Source organism: Lynx canadensis, chromosome B1, assembly GCF_007474595.2.
Source record: "Lynx canadensis isolate LIC74 chromosome B1, mLynCan4.pri.v2, whole genome shotgun sequence".
Lineage (NCBI taxonomy): Eukaryota > Metazoa > Chordata > Mammalia > Carnivora > Felidae > Lynx > Lynx canadensis.
In genome coordinates this window covers 32,690,852-32,714,370 of record NC_044306.2, presented here as the reverse complement: position 1 = coordinate 32,714,370, position 23,519 = coordinate 32,690,852, and positions in this window count along the sequence as shown.

Sequence of the window (23,519 nt, the reverse complement as noted above, 5' to 3'; positions counted from 1 at the left end):
CCTGGCCTATGGTAGATGCTCAAGAAATATTTGATGTGTGATGGGACCAGAAGCATTGATGTTTGAGGATTCAGTCAGACTCCCTTCTTTCTCACCTTGCATTGGCCAAAACATCATATTCGGGCACAGGTTGCTTAGCTTTCTTCTCTGCTCTTGAACTGTGAAGATTCAGAGAAAGCAAAAAAAAAAAAGCAGAGTCCGGGCATAAGAAATTATACTCCTCAAGTGGCTTTGCGTGGTGGGGTAGGAAAGAGGATTTAGGGACCAGAAGAAGGAGATAGAAAAATAACAGGCTCTTAGAAGCTCGCAGTCACGTGAGAAGCACAGCTTCAAGTTCCGTCAATATTTATCTGTACAGATTGCGTGCACCTTGACTTCCCGTTTGTAAGAGACAATATAAATATTAAATGTTACTGCTCAGGGTTGGGCCATTTGCATTCTTACGAATTGTTATTTTTAAAAAAAACATATTTTAAAAAATTGTTTTTATTTTAAAAATATTTTTAATTTAATTTTAGTTTATTTTTAAAAATAAAAAAAATTATTTAAAAACATCCCCAGACCAAGACTGACAAACGATTAAAAAAAAGCTATCTCAAATAACAGGAATCACACAGACGGTGCGATCTCCAGAAATGGCTGACTTAGAATTTGTGTCCTTTCTGTTGGTGATTGTAACGACAATGTCTTAAAGATGCTGAAATTGCTCTGTTTCTCTGCTCTGCCATAGTCAGGGCTGTAAGTAATAAAGTGTCGGTTTTATCGGATCCTTGCCAAGCTATATGTGGTTCCTCAAAATATCACTTTTAAAATTTTTTTTTTCAACGTTTATTTATTTTTTTGGGACAGAGAGAGACAGAGCATGAACGGGGGAGGGGCAGAGAGAGAGGGAGACACAGAATCGGAAACAGGCTCCAGGCTCTGAGCCATCAGCCCAGAGCCCGACGCGGGGCTCGAACTCACAGACCGCGAGATCGTGACCTGGCTGAAGTCGGACGCTTAACCGACTGCGCCACCCAGGCGCCCCTCAAAATATCACTTTTAATTGCATGTTGATTATTTTTTTAAACCTTAAAAAATCTTTATTTATTTTTTGAAGGAGAGAGAAACAGAGCATGAGTGGGGGGTGGGAGGGGGGGGAGGTGCAGAGAGAAAGGGAGACACAGAAGCCGAAGCAGGCTCCAGGCTCTGCGTCCAGAACCGGAGGCTGAGCTCGAACATACTAGCTGTGAGATCACGGCCCGAGCTGAAGTCGGCTGTTTAACCCGATTGAGCCACCCAGGAGCCCCTAATTGTATTTTGATTATGAGCGAATATATATGCTTATTTATTTATTTACTTACCTATTTATTTACTAGCAATATCTGTTTTTTTTTAGTGAATTGTCTGTTCTTGACCACAGTCGACATTGCTCCTTGGCTACCCAGCATTCTCCCCTTCTTGTTGACTAACAACCCTAATTCTGTCGGAGGAGGTACCCGGCTAAAAATGACATTCCAAAGCCTTCTTTGTAAACAGAGATGCTCATGTAGCAAAATCCGACAAAAGAGATATACTTGGAATTTGTAGGCTGAGGCTTCTGCAAAATCTCCTTAAAGGTAGGGAGGAAACTCAGTTGGCATATGCTCCTTTTTCTTTCTTCCTCTTCCCGCTTGGAATACAGTCACGATGCTGGAGAAGCAGCAGCCATCTTTCATCATGTGACCATGAGAAAAAAAAATCAAGGTAATTGCTGAAAAGTCAAGTCCGATATCTTCAGCTATTGAAACAGTGTCAGCAACCACCTGACATCAGACTTCTCGTTACAACAGAAAATAAACCCTTATCTTGTTTGTCATTGTCAGTTGATTAACTAGTTTAACGTTTATTCATTTTTGAGACGCAGAGAGAGAGAGAGAGCATGAACGGGGAGGGTCAGAGAAAGAGGGAGACACAGAATCCGAAACAGGCTCCAGGCTCTGAGCCGTCAGCACAGAGCCCGACGCGGGGCTCGAACCCATGAACTGTGAGATCTTGACCTGAGCTGACGTCGGACGCTCAGCCGACTGAGCCACCCAGGTGCCCTGATAAACTAGTTTAATCTCTAACTAATGCAATGTTCCTTGGCATTTTCTGTTTAGGCTTTTGAAGTTCTTTACCCAGTTAGTTTTCAAACATATACTTGGCAACTTTTCATCCATAGCATGCATTACAAATCTTTGTTTTCCAGATATAATTGACATATAATATTGTATAAATTTCAGGTGTACAACATGATTTATATATATGTATATATAGAGAGAAAAACGATCACCACGATAAGTCTTGCTAACATCCATCAGTTCACATAGTTACATTTTTTTCTTGTAATGAAACTTGTCAGATCTACTGTCTTAGCGTCTTAGCACCTCTCAATATATAACACATTATTATTAACTCTAGTCCCCATGCTGTACATTACAACCTCAACAAAAAACAGCCCAGAAATGCAAAGTTTCTTCCTAAAAAGCACAAGATATTTAAAAACTCCATACGGCTAGCCAATTATCCCAACATCGTTTATTAAACAGCGTATTTTTTTCCTGAACTGATTGGAATTACCGTTTCTATTCTCATTTCTGCATCTGATGTCGTATCTGGTATGATAATCACCTATCATTATTTTCCTTTTCCAAAATATTTTTAGTCATGCTCAAGTGTTTATTCTTCTTAGAAACATTTTGTCAAGTTCAAAGTATTTGAGTTGTTATGTGAGAGTACTGTGCTCCATTTACAACTTATTCCTGGGAGGATAAACCTATTTCAATATCACCATTAAGGTACACTCTACGCTGTGTGGCCCAAAAAGAACAAGACAGACACGAACACCCGACCCATCTGAGCTTCGATCTCCTCCCAGATTCTGGCACCAGCCTGAACATCTGTACTCGTTTAGAAAGTGGTAGATTTTCACCTTTTTTTTTTTAATTTTTTTTTTTAACGTTTATTTATTTTTGAGACAGAGAGAGACAGAGCATGAACGGGGGAGGGGCAGAGAGAGAGGGAGACACAGAATCGGAAGCAGGCTCCAGTCTCTGAGCCATCAGCCCAGAGCCCGACGCGGGGCTCGAACTCACGGACCGAGAGATCGTGACCTGAGTTGAAGCCGGACGCTTAAGCGACTGAGCCACCCAGGTGCCCCGATTTTCACCTTTTAAGTGAGTGAGTATTTTTAGTGAACAGGCGGGAAAAGCTGTCCTAGGGGTGGCTGGCTAGATACCGTTACTAGAAAGAAGTCCCAGAAAGAAAGCTTTTTTTTTTTTTTTAATGTTTTTATTTATTTCTGAGACAGAGAGAGACAGAGCATGAGCAGGGGAGGGGCAGAGAGAGAGGGAGACACAGAATCAGAAGCAGGCTCCAGGCTCTGAGCTGTCAGCACAGAGCCCGATGCGGGGCTCGAACTCACATACCGTGAGATCATGACCTGAGCTGAAGTCGGAGGCTCAACCGACTGAGCCACCCAGGCGCCCCCAGAAAGAAAGCTTTTAAGATAAAAAGGGAAGAGATCGCTCTTGCTGCTAATAGGGTTATGAGTCAAAATGAGAGCAGAAGCCAGAGGCCCGAGCATCAGAAATCATGGCCACACGGGAGACCCGGTGCTAGACAGGCTTTCTAACACTAAGAAGATTTGCTAGGCGCTTAGGGATGTAGCTTTGGAAGGTCAGAGTAGAACTGCATTGGGAATGCAAGGCCTTACTGAACTGCACGTTAACAAAGTGACAAGAAAGACAGGGCCCATCTTCTCCATGGGGGGCAAAGCGCGCCCTGGCTGGCAGAGCTCGGAGATGGGGGTAGCGTGAGGAGAGGTACAGAGGAGCTCCAGGCATCCTCCAGACCCCCGGTCCCGAGGACTGCTGACTTCCAAGAGTGCTCACACCGTGAGTGTGTGGGAACAACCCTGGGCGAAGAGACGAGTGGCATTCTAATCTGAAGCCCATCACCGTTCAGTGTCTACAAACGTGAACAGCTACCTCTAGGGGCTTCTCCTTTGGAATCAACGGGCAGGACAGAAGCCGAGACCTGGTATTTTCCAGCATCGTGGTTTACTATCTCTCTTGGACCTTCTGGCTGCATTTATGTTACACAAGCACTTGCTCACAGTGTAACGAGCCTTACAGGGTGCCTGGGGTCAGGATAGTAGGTGCCCTCTAATTATCTGAGCATCAGTTCCCCTACTGGAAACCACAGATGCCAGGATAGAGGATAATAAAGCTCCAAGGTTTGCATCGTCGGTCAATTATTTTTGATGATATGCTAGGAGCCAGGTCATCAAATTGGAATCCCTCGCTCTGCAGTGGAAATGTCTCGTAATGCATTTTGCAAGATCAGGGCAAAGGCCTCAAGGAGACACATTTTTTTTAACCAACTCATTTTTTTCCGGGTTCTAAAAACTATATATGCCTGTTGTAGGCGCTACAAACCTATACGGACATATACAAATGTATATGGACATATACAAACGTATACGGAAGAAAGTAAATATGTTTTTAGTAAATTTCCACCCAAACGATCACAGTTCATTCGGGTAGCCTTCCTTTAAGGGCATGCACGTTACGATCAACTAGAGATATTTACATCGCTCCGTCTATATGACTATCCGTGTGGGGTATTTTTCACTTGACTTCACATCACAAGTATGAAAAAGCAGTGTATTTAGAACTTGAGTTCCACGAAGACCAGACAGCATTTGAATTGAATTAGTTGCGCTCGATCGCGGATACTTGGATCACACAGTACTCACCTGATTTCACCGCTACCACCATCGGGAAGTAATAAAGCCAGATAGGTCACCGGCATGCCAACAAAGTGGCCCCCGGAAAGAGTGATAGATCACCACTGTCTCGGTACATCTGGAAATATCTTCTGAGCCTAAAAATAATGGGCCACATTAACTAATGCAGAACAGTTATTTGGCTAAATTAAACTTCAGCCACTCTCAAGAGACTCATTCCACAATGGGCCTTTTTTAAAGTAATAATAATAGTACCTTGTTAATTATTTATAAAGTAATTATATTTGAGCCCCTGCTGCTTCCATCCATCCAAATGATACCGAAAGTGAGGGAGAGGGAAGGAGGAAGAGATAAATATTATATTCCCATTTTCCATCAAAGAGATGGCTGAGGGTGATCCTCAGGAAAGGATATAATTGGAGATTTTTATTTCTTTCCTATAGATACGTTTTGCAGAGATTGTGTCCCATCACGTGTACTTTGCCTCAGTTTCTAACATTCTAGGATATCACAGGCCTTTCTTTAAAGCCACGGCCGATGCAGCCAAGCGTCCCCAGAACAAATGGGGCTAAAGCAAGAAAACCACAGCACATCCCATCACAGGATCGTGGTAGTCAAGGCTTCGAGATGCCATTTACTTCCTCTCAGCAGAGACTCAGGACAAGGGAAATTCATAGCTTCCAGACCAGCCCACGAAATGGACTTCATCAGGTGCTTGTCTAGAAAGCCCCATCTTAAAAATCTGGACCGCAGAAATGCCCCCACTGAGGCACAAAACTAACACCAACAACAACGACAAAACAGGCGGCCAGCTGCCTAACAAATCAGGGCCTGGAGCCAGTATTGATTTGTTACACACATACGCATGCCTAATGATGACTAAGTGAATGACCAATAATGACCCTCCTAGACTGTCTCCAGTGCACACACTGGGTGGGGGAGGGGGGGACGTGGCTGAAGAGTCCTCCGTGCCTGCTGTCGAAAATTCAAAATATCTCGAAATAAAAGTCTTCCTGCTTAACGAAAATCACGGCTAATATCTCAGCCTATTCCCTTCCGGACTTTTCAATGCAGGCATCCATGTTTATTTGACATTTTAACTGAGATCCTGCTCTGTGTAATATTATATGCTGGTTGTTTTGTGGTTTTTTTAATCTAATATACTTTTAAAGAATATTTTCAGGTCATTAAGTATTCCATGACTCATTGTGAAAGACTTCCTAATATTCTCTCACATGTATGAATCTTAATGATGTTTAACTTATCCCTTCTGGTTGGACACGCAAATAGATTCCAGGTTTCTCATGAATATTAATAATGTGGCAATTTAAATATCCTTACTCGTAAATTTCTGTTCCATATTGTCCTCTTTCCTCAGGGTCTACCCCTATACTTTATTTTCTTTGGTGTATATGGACAACTTTTAAGCTCACGCTCCCTCCAGCAGAGCATGAAAACGTCCAATTCTTCAAATCCTGACACTGAAAATAATCATTATTTAAGTCTTTGTAGGCAAAGCACATACTATCAGTGCTTTAACTTGTAGTATCTTTTCCTCTCTTTTGGATTGCCTTCATCTTATCAATGTCTAATCAACTGTTTCTCTTATACTTGTGGCAAGCAACTAACTTATAAATGGACAAGGATTTCCACGGTGCCATTCGTTTTATTGGTTTTACACGCAGGAAGCCTTGCCTCGTATGCGTGGAGATAAGAAACATCTCTATTAAAAGAAATACACGCATGCAGAACCCAATGAATCCAATCCTTTTGTATTCATTTCTGCTTTGCTCCGTAACTTCTCGAAGTTGCTTTCACATAAGGGAAGGCTCTGTTTCCGCATCCTGAAGAGAGCCGTGATAAATGTCTTTCTTTACATCCGAGGCTTAGTTGAGCCACCCGAGCGCGCCTACGTGCGGTCAGCAGGTGTGTTTATTCTATTAAACCATCTGGGGCCAACTTAATCCCATGCTGCATCCTGCCATCTATTCTTCCCGTGCCCGGTTGAGATGTGATACAAGGAGAGATCACTTTTGTTCTTTTGAGAACTGAGAGGTAGAAGAAAACCCAATTATTCCATACTCGGAACTGGTCTTCAAAAGAACCCTAAAAAATTAGTACCCAGATTTGAATCGCAAAAGAAAAGTATGCCTGAATTCTCTCAACCAAACAAGGGTGCCCCGTCCTTAAGCTTCGGCTTCCTGATGTATAAAGTCTAGACAAAGAACCCGCCTTTACGTTGCTGCCGTGATGGTTACACACGATCATGTTCCCAGCACAGGGCCTCAGAGAAGCGAGGCAAAGAAATGGGCGCTGAATTTGAATTTAAGGGACGGCGAATGAAAGTGACAGCGACAAAGCTTTAAATTCCAATCTGGCAGGATTAAGGCCCTTTCCCGAATTTGAAGGTCCTTCCCTAGAGTGTAATTTGCTACAGTACCGGCCCAAGATCTGGGGACACTAGAATGATATATTTGCCAAATGGTTTGAAAACTTTGGAAGAGAAAATTCTTAGGGAAATAAAAACCAGGCAAAATCAACATATAAAGGGCAAACCTGGCTTCCCGGGCTCATGTCCCTTTGTCAACCGAAACATGATAATTTGGGTCATGTTTACTTATTTATTTTGAGAGAGTGAGAGTAGGGGAGGGGCAAAGGGAGGGGGCGAGAGAGAGAGAGAGAGAGAGAGAGAGAATCTCAAGTAGGCTTTGCGTCCAGCGCTGAGCCCCCTGGGGGGCTCAAACCCACGAACTGTGAGATCATGACCCGAGCCGAAATCGAGAGTAGGACACTTCACGGACGGAGCCACACAGGCGCCCCAGAAAAGTGACACTGTTAAGATGTATTGAGGGGAACCATGTGGCAGACACTGTGCACAGGCCATTTGTCATTGTCTCTCTCCAGCTTGTTTGGAGATAGCACAGGTGTGAACACGGTCTTCCAGATCGGAAGATGGCGTCCTGCCCAAATTCAAACAACTGGTGAGTGTCGTCGGGGGACTCTGTGCGGATCTGATGCCGGTATCCAGACTCCTCACAGCTTCACAAATACAGCCGTGCACCTAGGTGAGCCACAACCACCCCTCATCAGGCAAGACCTCACCTCTGGAAGTAGCCCGGCAGTCCGCGAGCCGATCCTTGGCAGAATTTTTTCCAAGATGTTCCAGAAGGAGTTTCTGCCTCCCAAATACCTTCTCCATGTCCTCCTGTGATTCAGAACATTTGATGCTCTGGAATCCAAACCTTTTCATTTCAAACTCAGATATGTCTTTTTTTTTTCATTTTTTTTTTAATGTTTATTTATTTTTGACAGAGAGAGACGGAGCATGAGCGGGGGAGGGGCAGGGGAAGAGGGAGACACAGAATCCAAAGCAGGCTCCAGGCTCTGAGCTGCCGGCACAGGGCCCGACGCGGGGCTCAAACTCACGGACCTTTAGATCATGACATGAGCCAAAGTCTGACGCTCAACCGACTGAGCTACCCAGGCGCCCCACAATGATTTCCTTTAAACCTTCTGTTCTATTGGTTGTGTTGATTCAAGCAATTATTTTCTTTTCGTTTTTAAGGGTTTTTTTTTAAGTGTTTTTAATGTTTACTTATTTTTGAGAGAGAGACAGCAGGAACAGGGGAGGGGCAGAGAGAGAGGGAGACACAGAATCTGAAGCAGGCTCCAGGCTCTGAGCTACCGGCACAGGGTCTGACGTGGGGCTCGATCTCACAGACTGCGAGATCATGACCTGAGCCCAAGTCAGACGCTCAACTCAAACTCAAAGACCGCGAGATCATGACCTGAGCCCAAGTCAGACGCTCAACCGACTGAGCCACCCAGGCGCCCCAAATTCAGATATGTCTTAAGATCCCACTGCCCCTGGTAGTTTCTGTTTTGATGTATGGAAGGTGCAAGTGACTGGAATGAGATTCTTTCCTGAGAAAGGATTTGACGGGGTGAGGGGAAGAGAGTGTGAAAGAGTAAAGGGCAGGGAAAGGCAGATTGGCGGAGCCCCTCCCAAAAAAACTTTGAATATTCCACGGGCTTGCTTTCAATTGCCCTGAATAGGACGTATTATTTTTTTTTTAATGTATTAGAACCAAATTGGCAATTTGCTGTGAAAGAATTAATAAGGAAGAGAAGGGGTGCCTGTGTGGCTCAGTTGGTTGAGCATCTGACCCTTGATTTCAGCTCAAGCCATTGGATCGAGCCCCTCGTTGGGCTTCATGCTGAGCACGGAGTCTGCTTTAGATTCTTTCTCTTCTCTCTCCCTGTGCCTCCCCCCCGACTCATGTTCTCTCTGTAAAAAAATAAAGATAAATGAAAATAAATAAGGAAGAGAAAAATCTATTTCTACCTTAATTGAATGGCTTTTATTTTTCCTCTCAATTAATAGGATATCCAGGGGTGCCTGGGTGACTCAGTTGGTTCAGCGTCTGACTTCAGCTCAGGTCATGATCTCACAGTTCGTGAGTTCTAGCCCCAAGTCGGGCTCTGTGATGACAGCTCGGAGCCTGGAGCCTGCTTCAGATTCTGTGTCTCCCTCGCTCTCTGCCCCTCCCCTGTTCTCTCTCTCTCTCTTTCAAAAATAAATAAACATTTAAAAAAAATAGGATATCCAAACTCTTTAATTAAACTCATTAATGAAAAGCTTTCACTTCTTAAACGTGGCGTTTTTATGAAGATGAACATAGAGGATTTTGTTACTTGAATACTCCTTCTTTATGCTGTTTCTGGTAACACATAGTTTTTATTCTTTAATGTTCTTTCTGGAAAATGTCATGACTATGTATACTGAGACTCTCACTCTATGAAAACACAAAATCATCAAATGGTCTTTACATTTAACCACACTTCTAGCCAAAACTAAATCTGAACAACCTTAATGATCATATTATACATTAAACTTGGGTATCTGTTTCTCTCCTACTCCCATAATATAATCTATGCATAAAGCATGGAATTATGGTAAAATTTAAGACATCGTTTAGGGGCAAATGTATTCTTTTAGCCAGAAGGGTGACATTACAAGACCCAAGGGACCTGCAAAAGCGGTGGCTATGGGATAAATATCTTTGAATTATCGGCGCGCTGTCTTTGTGCTTATTATCTTAAAAGAAAGAAAAAGTAAGTGGTGGTCAGAACGCCCAGATTTCTTAAATTAGGTTCGTGCCTCTCTTAGTCCCTCCGATTCCATAAAGCCGTGTGGCTGACAGAAGCGTAGCATTATTGCCCATAAAATTCCGATGCAAAGAGACACCGTAAGAGCACACAAAGGACTAGGTAAATTGCGAGGAAAAAGTCAGCATGAACACTGAGAATTTGGAGCCCATATGCCATTTTCCTCGTCAGCCCCCTGCAGCTGCCCAGATCTAGATGCAACTACGTTTATTGGGGCAGGCGCCTCTTAGCTTAGCTCACCTCCTTAGAGCTGACAAGTGACCGCCTGCACCCGGCTCATTTAGGAAGAAAGCTTTCAGATGGATTAAAATGTCAGACACTCGGACAGTTTAAATTGAGAGCCAAGGGTGTTTACCTAAGTGTGCAGCTTCGTGCTGCATAATATCGCCCCACTCCCCCACTCGACTCCTCAGCGGCAAGGAGAGAGACGAAGTGACTGAAGGATCATAAACAGTACATCTTGGTGTGTCTAAAGCAATTGTCTGAGCGGCACCCAGGCCGGAACGAAGACTGCCATGTCCCTCTTCCGGCCAGACTGTACATTAGGCAGGACGTTTCTTTCCATTTCCTCCTGCCTTCCTGCCTCTCAGCATCCCCGTGTCCCCCGCTGCCTCCCTACGGCAACAGCATGCCCAGGAGACCCCACTGCGGCAATCTTCCCACCGCCCACTTCTCCATGCAACTCTTTTCTTCCTTCAAGACATCAATGTGCTCACCCGTCACGCGGAAAGAATGCGCATTCTTGTACTGTTGACAGTATCACAAGATATTAACGCACGAGTGTATCATTCCCCCCAATGCACGAGTGTATCATTCCCGCGCGCGTGTGCGGGTGTGCATTTGTGTGTATGTGCGATGACAGAGTCTCCGCGGCAAAAGAAAGAACTGAATAGTAGAGAAGACCCAGCACAGAGAATGCAGCCTTGGGTCTAAAGTCAGCAAGACTTTTGACCTCCCGATAGGGAAAGGACACGGCTGGATCAGTCCTCCGAGGTCTTTGGGCGTGTTTCAGGCTAATCGGAAGGGCGCCTGAAGCACAGAGTGCTTTCTGCAATGCCTTTGTCTCTACTGGGTAGCACTAGAAAATGACTTACGTGCCTGCCTTTGACACAGAGGCCGGGCTCCCTCGAACTGTATATACTTGGGTGGGTCAGATTTGCAACCTGACGGCGCTGTCGTCAAACGGCACCCGTTTGGGGTCAGAAGTGCAGCAGGAGAAAGCAGACACCCGTGGGCCTCAGGGAGGTGCTGGGGAGAGTCCACAAAGAGGGCTGAGGTCGGTCTGGTCATTAACAGGTTACAGCCCAAGTTCATCTTTTCTGCCAGAGACATTATCTCATCGGCAGGTCTCGCCAGAGGCCGAAGTTATGTCTCATTAAGAGTCTCCCAGGCACTGAAATTCTGCTTTGTCACGCACACCCATTTAGTTTATAGTTCTGCTATGTCATTAGGCAACCTTTTCAGGGCGAGGCAGGAAAGGAGAGTCTGCGATTAACCAGTTCAAGAAAGAAAGGAATGAAAAGAATCATCGAACTTCCAAATGTGCAAGTTAGGGACAGAAAAGGAAAAGGTCCAAACTTCTATTAATATAGAAGCAGCCTGAGGGTCTGGGCTGCAAAGGGATTGATTGCTTGCGGCTTGTAAGAATGAATGAATGAATCACCCTTTCTTGGCGAGGCATAGGACGAAGGAGGCAATACAAAGTCCCAGAAGCGGGAAGGGGGCATGAGGCCTGGAATCCCACCTTCAGAGAACAGAGGAAGTCAGAGGAGTCAGTGGGAACCTGGATCTGGATGGAAAAAGAGGGACGTAGACGTTTCCCATAAATCCTTGATCCCTGGCTGCACCAAGGGTGGGCCCCGGGGCTAAATTTAGTGGCTGCTAGAGAGTGGGTTGGGCTAGAAAGTGGTGTAATTTCAAAGGAAGGAAAGCGGTATTGCTTACTGGTCGTTTCTGTAAACTAGGCTATCAGAGCTTCGGCCCGACAACAAATGGGAGAGAAACCGGGAGTTCACAAGTCTTTCTTTGGAAACGCTTTTGGGGCTCCCTCTTCCATGAACCCGCGCAGCTGTGCAGAGAACGTTCTGGGCTGGGCACGGCCGCCTTTCTAAAAAGCCAAACGCCTCCGTTTGGAAGCAGGCGCCTCCGCTACCACCCGCAGCCCACTGCAGGTGCAGTATTTGCCCGCTCCGACAGCGCCCCCGCCGGTGAGACCGAGCACGGCCGCGACAGGGCGTCGCCTGCAGTTCTTGCAGAGAGGTGGGCGTCCCCGCAACCGCGCTGTTGGCTGCAGAACACGTGCGGGCAGTCTTTGGTTTCCATGCTCGCCCCTCGCTCCCCTGCCCAGGGGTGGGCGGCACGCGCCGGCACCCAAGCGCCCTCCCCCTGCGCGGGCTCGGGGAAGTTGCCGCGGCCGCGTCCCTCCCCGCACAAGCTCAGTACTGCCGCAACTTGCCAGGAAGGAACGAAAAAGCTGAGACCCAGGGGGTGGGAGGGGGAGCAGGCCAGTGTACTGCAGAGGGGTGACGGGCCATCCCGTGGACAGCAGGAGCAAGTGGACTTTCTGCCCCCCAGGGACCAGGGAGCGCGGGCTGCTGCGGGGTCGAGGAGCCACCTGCCCCGACGCAGGGGCGCGGCGAGCGTGGCGAGGGAACCGCACGCAGGGCCAGCGGCGTGCCGGGTCAAAGAAAGAAGGGACGCTCCTTGGTCAGAGGAGGCTTGGGGGTTGGGGGCGATTTCCCCAAACGCAAGCGCCGGGAGCTCGGGCTCGGGCGGCGCCTGTCCCCCTCCCCCATTTCCTGCATCCGATGCTGAGTCACTCCTTCCCCTCCGCAGAGCCGGCGCCCTGTCCTCTTCTTGCTGGGAGAGCGAAGGTGGCCCAGCTAGGGGCTGGGGCCCGGCCTCTGCACCATCGGCCAGCTGGGTGGGAGTGTGCAGGCCCACCCTGAAAGTGCACCCCACTTGATGTATTTTTGAGCACAGGCGCGCTTTTCTGGGGACAAGAATACCGAACTTTCATTGCAATTGAAAGGCATTCTAGACTCAGAAGGGGGCTCAGACTTGCAGCTCGGCGGCAATCCCTTTGTTTTACGGTCGGGGACATGATGCGCCGAGAGGAAAAGGGCTTCCCCACGGCTGGGGTCTCCCGTGCGCCTTACGCCAACCTTGCTGTAGCTGTTGCGCTTTACCTTGGAGTTGTCTGTCTCTGGGCTTCTGTCTCTCTCCCCATCAAATTACTACCCTCCGTGCTTTGCAGGAGTCCCATTTAAAGTTATGTCTGCAGTTTCCCCAGAGAGAGTTCTTTTGCCCTTTTCCAGTTCCTCTCTTTTTTTCAGGGCACTTCCCCCCTTCGCCACCCTGTTCAGGCCCTTGGTTACGGCCACAGGCACCATCAACATCCTGGGAAATGTGTACTAACTAGCCCAGAATTTTGCTGGTCTGCACCCACTTACACACACGTTCTTGGACCGCTTAGTGGTTAGGCTTTTAAGGAACTTTGTGAAGTTTCTACCCTTCCGGTTGGCAGTTTCTCAAGGCAGAAAGGCGAGATGACGGCTGCGGGTGGGAGGAAGAAGCCCGTCCTAGAGGATCTTGTATTGCATATATCACAGCCCCTCCTTACTAAGGACGCAAACGTCTGGCGCCAGGCCTGAGGATCCGGATGACTGTGCTTTCTGAGCGGGGTAAGGGTAAGAACCCTCTCCTTGGGTATCCACAGGCCCTGCGTGCCTTTCTTATTGTATCTTAAACTGCCTTTAAGCCCCTCCACATTAGTCGGAATATTTTGCACCTAGGGGCGGTGCCCACAGGAAAGAGTGTGAGCTGCTCCAGCGGGAGGGGGGCGTTAGGGGGAGGAGACAGAAGGAGCCTGCAGCCCCCCCCACACCTCAGTTCTCCACGTTTTCAGGTCGATCCACATTGGTCCTGTCTTGCAGGCTCCCCAGCCCTCACAGCAGTTCGTGCGGGTCGGTTAATCGCTCTCCTTGCAGCTCTTTGCAGTAAGAGCCACACTCTAGCTGTTGAAAGGCCTGTCTGTTCCCAGAAATCAGGTTATTTTTCTGCTTCCCTTATCAAACCTCCACAATTGACTTCAGATTTTTCCTGTGAGTGTCTTGCACCCCCCCCCCCAGGCAGATTGCATTATTTACTTTGGCGTTGTGGAGGGAAGGCTACTCACTTAGCTGTGTGTAGTTGTTTGCCTTATCTTTGTTTTTGAGAGACGAGGCGGCCTTATTCCATAATACATGAAGGTTTTATTTGTGACAGTGTCACTTGTCCTTGCCAGCCCAGGCAGATAAAATTAAATAGAGGCTCATACTTGTAGCTTCAGGGCGCTTGCTTATTACTGTAATCCTACAAGTAATGAACATTTGACCACCTGCTCAGTGCTCACGGGCTCTGAACCCTTATAGCTCTGGCAGAAGGGGACTCCTCTTCCTCAGTTTTACAGAGGGTCCCAAGGTCTGGATTTGGCCCAAACCTATTTGAAAATCTTTCTGTGATCTAAGAAAAGCATACTTGGGCACGGAGGCTAAGCGATCAAGACCGTTAGGAATTATTTATAATCCCAGGATTTCTAGATTAGGGAATCAGAGTGTTTAGGATAGAGGCGGTTAGAAAGAGTTACAGGGTCGTGGTTTAGAAGCATTGAGGGGCGCCTGGGTGGCTCAGTCGCTTAAGCGTCCGACTTCAGCTCAGGTCACGATCTCGCGGTCCGTGAGTTTGAGCCCCGTGTCGGGCTCTGGGCTGATGGCTCAGAGCCTGGAGCCTGTTTCCGATTCTGTGTCTCCCTCTCTCTGCCCCTCCCCCGTTCATGCTCTGTCTCTCTCTGTCTCAAAAATAAATAAACGTTAAAAAAAAATTTTTTTTAAGAAGCATAGACTGAAATCTTAGCGTCTAGGTCAGCCTCTGATTCTGCTGGTTTACCACCCACTACAAACTACTTAACTTCTTCAGACTATTGCTTTGATCTAAAGATGAAGCATAGAAATAATACACACCTTACGGGTTCACTGAGAGGATTACATGAGAGGTGTTTGCAACGTTTAGTGCAAGGGCAGACAGAAGATGCTTAATTGATGTTAGTTCTTATGAGTATTAAGGTTAGTGGCTCGGTCTGTTAAGAGTCTGACTCTTGGGGGCGCCTGGGTGGCTCAGTCGGTTAAGCATCTGACTTCCTCTCAGGTCATGATCTCTCGGGTTCATGAGTTTGAGCCCTGCATCGGGTGAGCTCAAGTCCCACTTCTGGTGAGTCCTGCTTTCTCTCTCTCTCTCTCTCTCCCTCCCCCCCTCCCCCCACTCGCAAAATACATAAACAAACTTAAAAAAATTTTACTCTTGAGGTTTAAAGAAGGGTGAATGAAAATGTGGCCTCCCAAACCAACAACACTTCTACTCTTTCCATTCCTGGCTTGTCCTCTTGGAGGCAGATAGGCTAACTTCAGTCTAGGGAAAATTATACGGTGCATTATTTCCCTTTCCTCAACATTTGTATGCAAGGAGAAGCGGCTTAAACCGAGGACAGATTTACCAGAGTAAGTCACAAAACACGTAGCCGTAGGAATTGTGTATTTAGAAAGGGAGGGGCGAGGTCTGTTCTTTGGTGAGATTGTCTGGTATCTGCAAAAGCATTCCAAAGTCACGGACACGGACACCCGGCTCGGACTTCACCGCGGTCTGCTGTGAGCTGGCACCAATTACTTATCTCGCGAAGCCTCCCGCTTTTCATTTATTCAAAGTGGGGATAATAATACCACCTCTTTAAGGTGCAGTTAAGATGTAAATGATATTATATACATAAAAGTGCTCAGCAGAGTGCCTGACTCATCACCGTCTCTCAATAGATGAAGGCTTGCTTTCCCTCTTTCCTTTGTCCTGATGAGAATTCACTGGGGTATCTTATTGATCATTCTGTACAGTAGCCTGTGGTCACCCACTCTTCTCCCATGCTTGGAAAGGTGCACTTGTATTAATGTTAACACAAATTGATGTCGTAAAGTACAACTCTAAGACCCCACAACCATGAAGGGGGCCTGGGGAGGAGCGGCAGTTTGTTCCGAATCATCCTAAAGAACAACAGGGAGTGGGTGGGGCTAGTTACCAGAGTCCCAAAGGCGGTAGCCCTCCTGTCCGCACTGGGAAGCCTGAGCTGGTTCATTTTGCAAATGGGCTGTGAACTGCAGATGTCCCTGAGAGAGAAAACAGAAAATTACCAGCAGATCCCGAGGAGAGCCTGGCTCCTTTTGGAAGAGGGGAAGATTTATGAAGCCGGGGGTTAGGGGAGGAATGAGAAATCGAGCCCCAGACTATGAAACATACCATCTGCCAAGAGGAGGATGAGGCTTGAAGAACTGGAGAGGTTTACACTCCCAGCTAGAAGGGACCAGTCCTCCCGCTGCAAACAGCCATAAAACTGGGGAAAAATGCTTCAGGCAACCGCGTGCAGGCAGTGGATAACACAACACGCAGCCCAAGACTGCTTCCCTGAGAGAGAAAAACGTGAAGGTCCACCCACAGTCATCCAGATAGCTGTCGGCCGGGGACAGTTCTCTCACTAGAGCGCTGAAGTCCAAGCAGGGTGGAAGTTAAGGTAGAGAGACGGAGAACAGAGAGCAGCAGAGCTGAGACAGCTGGAATCTGCAGCGTAGGGCATTGGCAAGGGGGGAACTGTGCAGACAAGGTTCCCCTGTAATCCAGATGGGGGTCCACCATGATGACACCATGCCTGAGACCTGGGCTGCAAATGAACAGGAAGGGACCACAGCTCACAGCTGCGAAGGAGTTGATAGTGAACAGATGGTAGCAATTCTGGAAGAAGACCGGTGTCCAAAGACTTTGGATGTCGAGGCCCCCGGGAGTCAAGAGGTCTCAGTGACATTTTAGAAACGCCCGTGGGGCACTGGCTGAGGCACCAAGGCAGGATTTGAACACTGAATCGCATCAGGGTAGAAGGGCTTCAGAAATACCTTGGACTTTCCACAGATCCTGCAACAAAGTACCAAACTAAGCTTACGCAAGTTCAAGATGATCAGCTGGCAACTGAACCACCTGCTAAAACAGGAAATAGCACTCTTCAGAGGAAGATAACAGAACTCGGAATCTTTACAACATATAATTCAAAATATCCAGGTTGAGTAAAAAAAAAAAAAAAAAAATCACACACAAAAAAAATCACAAATGTAATTTATAGCCAAGAAAAATCACAGTCACTAGTAACCGACTTGAGGGGTGCCAGGGTGGCTCACTCGGTTGAGCATCCAACTTCGGCTCAGGTCATGATCTCGTGAGTTCGAGCCCCGCGTCGGGCTCTGTGCTGACTTCCCAGAGCCTGGAGCATGTTTCATATTCTCTGTCTCCCTCTCTCTCTGCCCCTCCCCCGTTCATGCTCTGTCTCTCTCTGTCTCAAAAATAAATAAACGTTAAAAAAAAATTAAAAAAAAAAAAAAAGAAGGAGATGGCCCCATAAATGTATAGTAGCAGCTCTAACTTTGAAAGGACTTTAGGCTAAATCCACTGGGGCCTGCGTGAAGGGAAAGAATCCCACTGAAATTGCCCCAAGAGCCTACAGAGTTCAAATTAGAAGAGTCTCCTTGTCGGAACCTCTGGTCGTTTATAACACCAGCTATCCGAACCATGACTTGAGCTCTCAGGATGGTACCAAAGTTCCCAGTGCAGACTTTCCACAGACACTTCTCTTACTGATTAGTGGGAAAGGGTTGGCTTCCGTCTGCTGACGAGGGTACCACGTTCTCCTTGGTTTGGAATCTTCTGTCCAGAGCGGAGGTGGAGGTCAGGAAGTTGGAGGACCATGGGGGGTGGGGGGGACACGTATCAGTGCCGCTTTCTAATGTTAAGGGAAAATGTTACATGTATCAGAAATATACCATGGGGGAGGGGGAGGTTGGGGAAGTCACGTGTTGGGAAAGAGACCTCTTTCCTATACTTGCTCTGGAGACGCAAAATTGAAGGACACAACGTGCCAGCTCCTAAGGAGCCTATAACCATTCAGGCAGACAAGACATCCGTGAGTGAAGATACACTTTTGAAGACAACGCAAAGGAGCCGTGCAGGTGTTCGGATGAAAACCACGAAAGACTTCACAAAGGAGACAGTGTAAGAGATAGAACCCAAGTGGAGAATGAGTGCAGGAGAGGACATTCTGAGTTGAGAGGCAGAGAGATGGGTAGGCTTCATGGGTGGTCTTCTGGAGATTTGTGGACCATCTAAGTTTGCTTACAAACTTGCGTGCATTTATACATTTTTCTGGGAAAAAGGGGGGGCCAAGTTTGCATAGGGCTTTCCGAAGGGGTTTGTAACAGCCTAAACCCTCTGAACCCGTACTGTAGGGGGTTGAGAATCATCAACAACTCTTCTCATTGGCCTCACAGTGAGACACCGTCTGCCTTGAGTTCTTTTTTCTTGTTTTTGATTACCTGCAAGGAATTCAGATGCAGACAATTTCAACACTACGGGGCGGGTGCCAAGGTCAGCAGTGGGGGGAGACAGGGGACAGAAAGGTCTTTGATGTTTCCGGCACACCCATGCCAGCTGCCCTCACAGATTCTGGAATCGTGGCACCGAGAGTCTCCCAGCAGGGAACCATGTCTCCTGATTTGGGAAACATCAGCTATGGTAGTTTCCTGGTGCGTGTACATGAATAATATCTGTGTAGAAAATAAAATGTTCTACCTTGCCTTCTTCCTTCCACTCGGGGCACCTTCTGGAGGACTGTGGTCCCTCGCTCCTGGAGCTTCTGAAAAGCTTATATATTTACTGCTGTTGCCCTTCCTTCCTCCCGCCCACGGCAGCCCCCATCTACCACTCCAATTCCAAACCTCCTCTGTTCCGGGGAGCGTTGTGTGTTCATCTACCTTCCAGCTTTCAAGAATGTCTTCATCTAAAACCTGAAAGCCTTTCTCTTTAAATTAAGCAAACAGAAACAGACTTGCAAAATATCTTCACCAAACCTGACAAGTTATTTTGAGCTGGGAACGGATTGATTGGGACTGACTTTTGTCATGAAAACGAGGCTGGAGTATTTGATATTGTTCAAATTTTCGGGTTACGCTCAGGAGTGAATCATGACGCCCAAATCTCAGTGACTCATCACTTCAGGGAGAAAGACTACATTTTGATTCCATGGAAGTTTTGCTTCACTAGAAGTCTTATAGAAGAGGGGGCGCCTGGGTGGCTCCGTCGGTTAAGCGTCCGACTTGGGCTCAGGTCATGATCTTGTGGTTCACGAGTTCGAGCCCCGCGTCGGGCTCTGTGCTGACAGCTCAGAGCCTGGAACCTGCTTCGGATTCTGTGTCTCCCTCTCTATCTGCCCCTCCTCCACTCACACTCTGTCTCTCAAAAATAAATAAAACATAAAAAAAATTTTTTTAATAAAAAAAAAAAAAAGAAATTTCATAGAAGAGTGCTCTTTGTTCTGATTCGGGCACCAACATAGGCAACTGAAGACTCTGCACAGGTATTGAATTTTCTTAAATATAATCACACAAAGCCAAGTGTGTTTTGATTTTTCAGGGCTGGATTTTTTTTGCCCCCCTTTCTCCTTTGCCTCTTTCTGAAAGAAAGTGTCTTCAAACAGGAAGCCTTGAGCTCCTCGTAAATTCTCCCTACCACTGCAGAAACGTATTTCACTAGGAAACAGAGGGGATAGTAATAAGAGCCTCTTGGTGGAGGGACAAAGCCGAGACATCTTGAATGGTTTAGGAGTTTAATCTTCCGCCCTGATACAATCCCAAGAATATTGTGCTCCTGGGGTTTTCTTTATTGCCAGCTCTTGTTTAATGCCAGGATGAAAGGCATAATTTGATGACAAGGGAGGGCAGCGGCAGCCTGTTCCTGCTACTATTCCATTTCTTTCTGTCTTTCTTTTGTTTTCAAATTAGAGAATGAGAGCTCGAAACAGTATCTGGTGCAAAACGCAAGGTCTTGACTGCCTCGGGCTGTACAGCAGGCCCTGCAATATTTAAGGTGGTTTGGAGGAAAGGAGCCCTCTGTGTCTTCCGTAGTTAGCAGAATGATAAAGGGATTCTGCCTGGGATATGTGATTGTTTCTCCCTCGGGAAGGGAACGTAAATCATTCTTAATTGCTGAGTTCCGGGTCTGTTGTAATTAGTTGGTTACAAGGGGAACAATGACGCCAAAGAAATACAGTGTGGACAGCCTGCCTAACGTCGGATGTGTCTTGATTTGATCTTGAGCCCCGTTGAGAAAGCGGTAAAACGTCACCTTTCTTCCCCTGTCCGATGTTCTCCTTGCCATCATGAAATCTCACTGTCTCCGCTCTCACCAGAAGCCTGCTCCTATCTCTCAAACTTCCAACCCGTGTCCCAGGCCATAGGGAGGAAGCCTGAGTCTCTTCCCTTTTGGGTGGAACCTGAAATCTGAGAAGGGCAGAAAATGCCCCAAATTTTCTGCAAGATGAGCAAGCCATCACGCTCTCAAAAGAAAAAAAAAAAAAAAAAAAATGGGGGAAGAAATCATGTAGTCATTTTAGGTTTGTGGATGGGCCAGTGAAGGAATGTGTTTGGGTGATCTGGAAAAAAAAAGTTGGAGCCCCTTGGTGGCCAGTGGCCCAGCTAGTTGACCAAGTCTGAAGATAAAGCTGCCCCTTCAGGTGCTGATGGTAACACCGTACAGATCTCAGGGTTTCCTATGCTTGGAAAAGACCTTGGGATACTGTAGAGACCACTCTTATGCTTTCTAGACATGTATGTATTCTCAGGCATCTAAGAACCACTCGGCTTCATGAAGACCTCTTGACAGAGAGGTTCTCCAGAAATTCTGTCGCCCTAACCAGAGTATAAGTGCTTCACGAGAAGAAACCATATATCGGACATTGATTTTTATACCAATAGTGCTTAGTAAAGTTCTGTGCGTTGTCGACTTTAATGTGCATGCAATGGCTAACTGAACATAGTCCTTAGAACTTCCTTCCAGTACCCACCGTCCCTTTGGCCCCAAGCTTGAGGCCCCAAGACTCTTCTGTTCCTTCTTGTAGTGGAACAGACTAAAAGCTTTTTCCCAGGTCTCAAAAATAAACTGAAATTCATGGGGTTTTTTTTGTTGTTGTTGTTGTTCCAAGGCCAGTATTTTAGTGCATCTTGCCCTATTAACTATTTTATTTTATTTTATTTTATTCTATTTTATTCTATTTTATTCTTAGAGAAAGTAAGCAAGGGAAGGGCAGAGAGAGAGAGAGAGAGAGAGAGTCTTAAGCAGACTCCACACCTACCAGAGAGTCCGACGTGGGACTTGATCTCGCGACCGTACTGTAAGATCATGACCTGAGCTGAAATCAAGAGTCAGACGCTTAACCGACTGAGCCACCCAGGCACCCTCCCCCCATCAAAAATTTTCAAACCTCGCACTCAATTCGTAGCTCACTCAATAAGCATGACACGTAGGACTTCAAATACGGAGTCCCCTAGGCTATCCCTAAAGGATGCAGAGTAGGACAAAAAGCATTATATAAGCCCTTGTGAGGAGACATCCCTTCCTTTGGTATAAACGATGTGTTGGTAATGTGACCATCATGTGAGGTAACCAGGTGAGGAGTGTGGAGCCAGCCAACAAGGCTCCCTGAGGATTGAGGGAACAGTGAGTTGTCTCAAGCCTGGATTTGATTGATCTTCCCTCGAGGACCTCCCCTCACCGACTTCCACAGTCTGGTCCCCTGGATGCGTTCAACAAACAGGGCACAGCAGGGATATTCATACCGCAGGATGGAGACAACCGAACCCTTAGTAGTTCTGCTCTGAGATTCTCCACAAGGTGAAGGGAGGCAAATCATCAGACACTCGCAGGTTATGCTTGGACAAAGAAGTTCCATGTGCTGCCCCCAAGACTACTACATTATGAGTAAAGCAGTGTGTACCTCATATCATATCGATGGAAAAGTCCTTCAGATCCCAAGGTCTAGGGCATAGAAATTACGAGACTTTTCTCCTAGAGCAACAAAGGAGGACAGTGTTTGGACACGTGATCAGTGATCTCCAAAGGCCTACTGTAGCTGGTGCTAGAATGAGGAGATCTGTGTTGTCTATTGATCTCAGGGAGTTCCAGCAAACTCTGGTGAAGAAAGGAGCAGGGGCTTGTCCCCACACAAGGTCGACACCTACTGCCTCCTCGAGAGATAGGTGCACCACAGGTAGACCCTTCTGTAAACAGGCCAAAAGGGAGAAAAGTCAGGGTGGCCTGGAAGAGAATCCAAAGTCAAGTAACACCAGAAAACAAGCAAATGGAATTTCCTGTGTGACCTTGAGAAAGCCCTTTCATATCCTGGCCTCAACTCTGTATCTACAAAAAGATTATTTCCAAGATCTCACTACATCTATAATCTCATAAATCTACAGCTATGGGATTTTGATTCATAAACCTATGATGATATATGGTAGAAACATATGTCCTGTGGAAGGTGGAAAAGGCCTTAAGCTATAAATCACGGAAATGAATAAATATAGATAACCATAGACATCGATTGCATTCTTCCACTGGGGTTGCCATAACAAAGCCCCGCAAACTAAGTGGCTTAAACAACAGAGATGTATTATCTCACAGTTTTGGAGGCCAGAAGTCCAAGGTCAAGGTGTCAGCGGGGTTGGTTTCTTGTGAGGGATGTGAGGGAGAATCTGTTCCATGCCTCTACCCTAGCTTCTTGTTGGGGATGTTTAGCTTTCCTTGACTTGTAGAAACATCACTCCAATCTCTGCATTCATCTTCCCATGGCATTCTCCCTGCATGTGTGTCTGTGTTCAGATTTGTCCAAATATCCTCTCTTTATAAAGACAACAGCCATATTGGATTGGGAACCCGTCCTATACCAGCTCGATCACATCTTAAGTAATTCCATCTGCAATGACCCTATTTCTAAATAAGGCCATATTTTGAGGTTCTAGGGGGTTAAGACTTTAACGTATGAATTTGGGAGGACACAATTCAACCCATAACATCCATTCAGCATGAAAGTTAAGCACGTGGGCTTTGAAGTCAAACGGCCAAGAGGTCCAAACTGCCTCAGGTACCTGAGCATGTGACACAGGACGAATCACTGAATCGCTCTGAGCCTTCGTGTTCTCTTCTATAAAATAAGATGAAATGAGGAAAAATATGCCAACAAATTAAAATGAGCACATCATGGGGATAGTAACTTGCAGATGTTCAGTAATGGGTAGCTATTGGTATTTTATTCAACCCAAACTATCTGGACAAGTGGTCCAGAGAGTTGAGGACCAAGTGGCTTTTAGAGCCTTACTAAGCCATCAAAGGTCCACATGCTCTGGTTCCCCTCCTGCCTCTGACCCCATTCCTCCCATCCATCCTATCACTCTCCAATCCAGCCACATCGGGCACCTTGCTGCTACTCAAACATGCCCACTCACTCCCACCCCAAGACTTTTGCATATGCCATTCCTTCTGCCTAGAATTTTCTTCTCTTGGATAGTCACATGACTGGTTCTTCCATTGCCTTCAAATCAGCTCAAATACCACCTTATCAGGGACCACCTGACCACTCCTTAGAAACAACATGCCCCCCAACTTCTGTGCTCCCCAAACCCCTTCCCCTGCTTTCCTCTTCTCCTTAGTACTT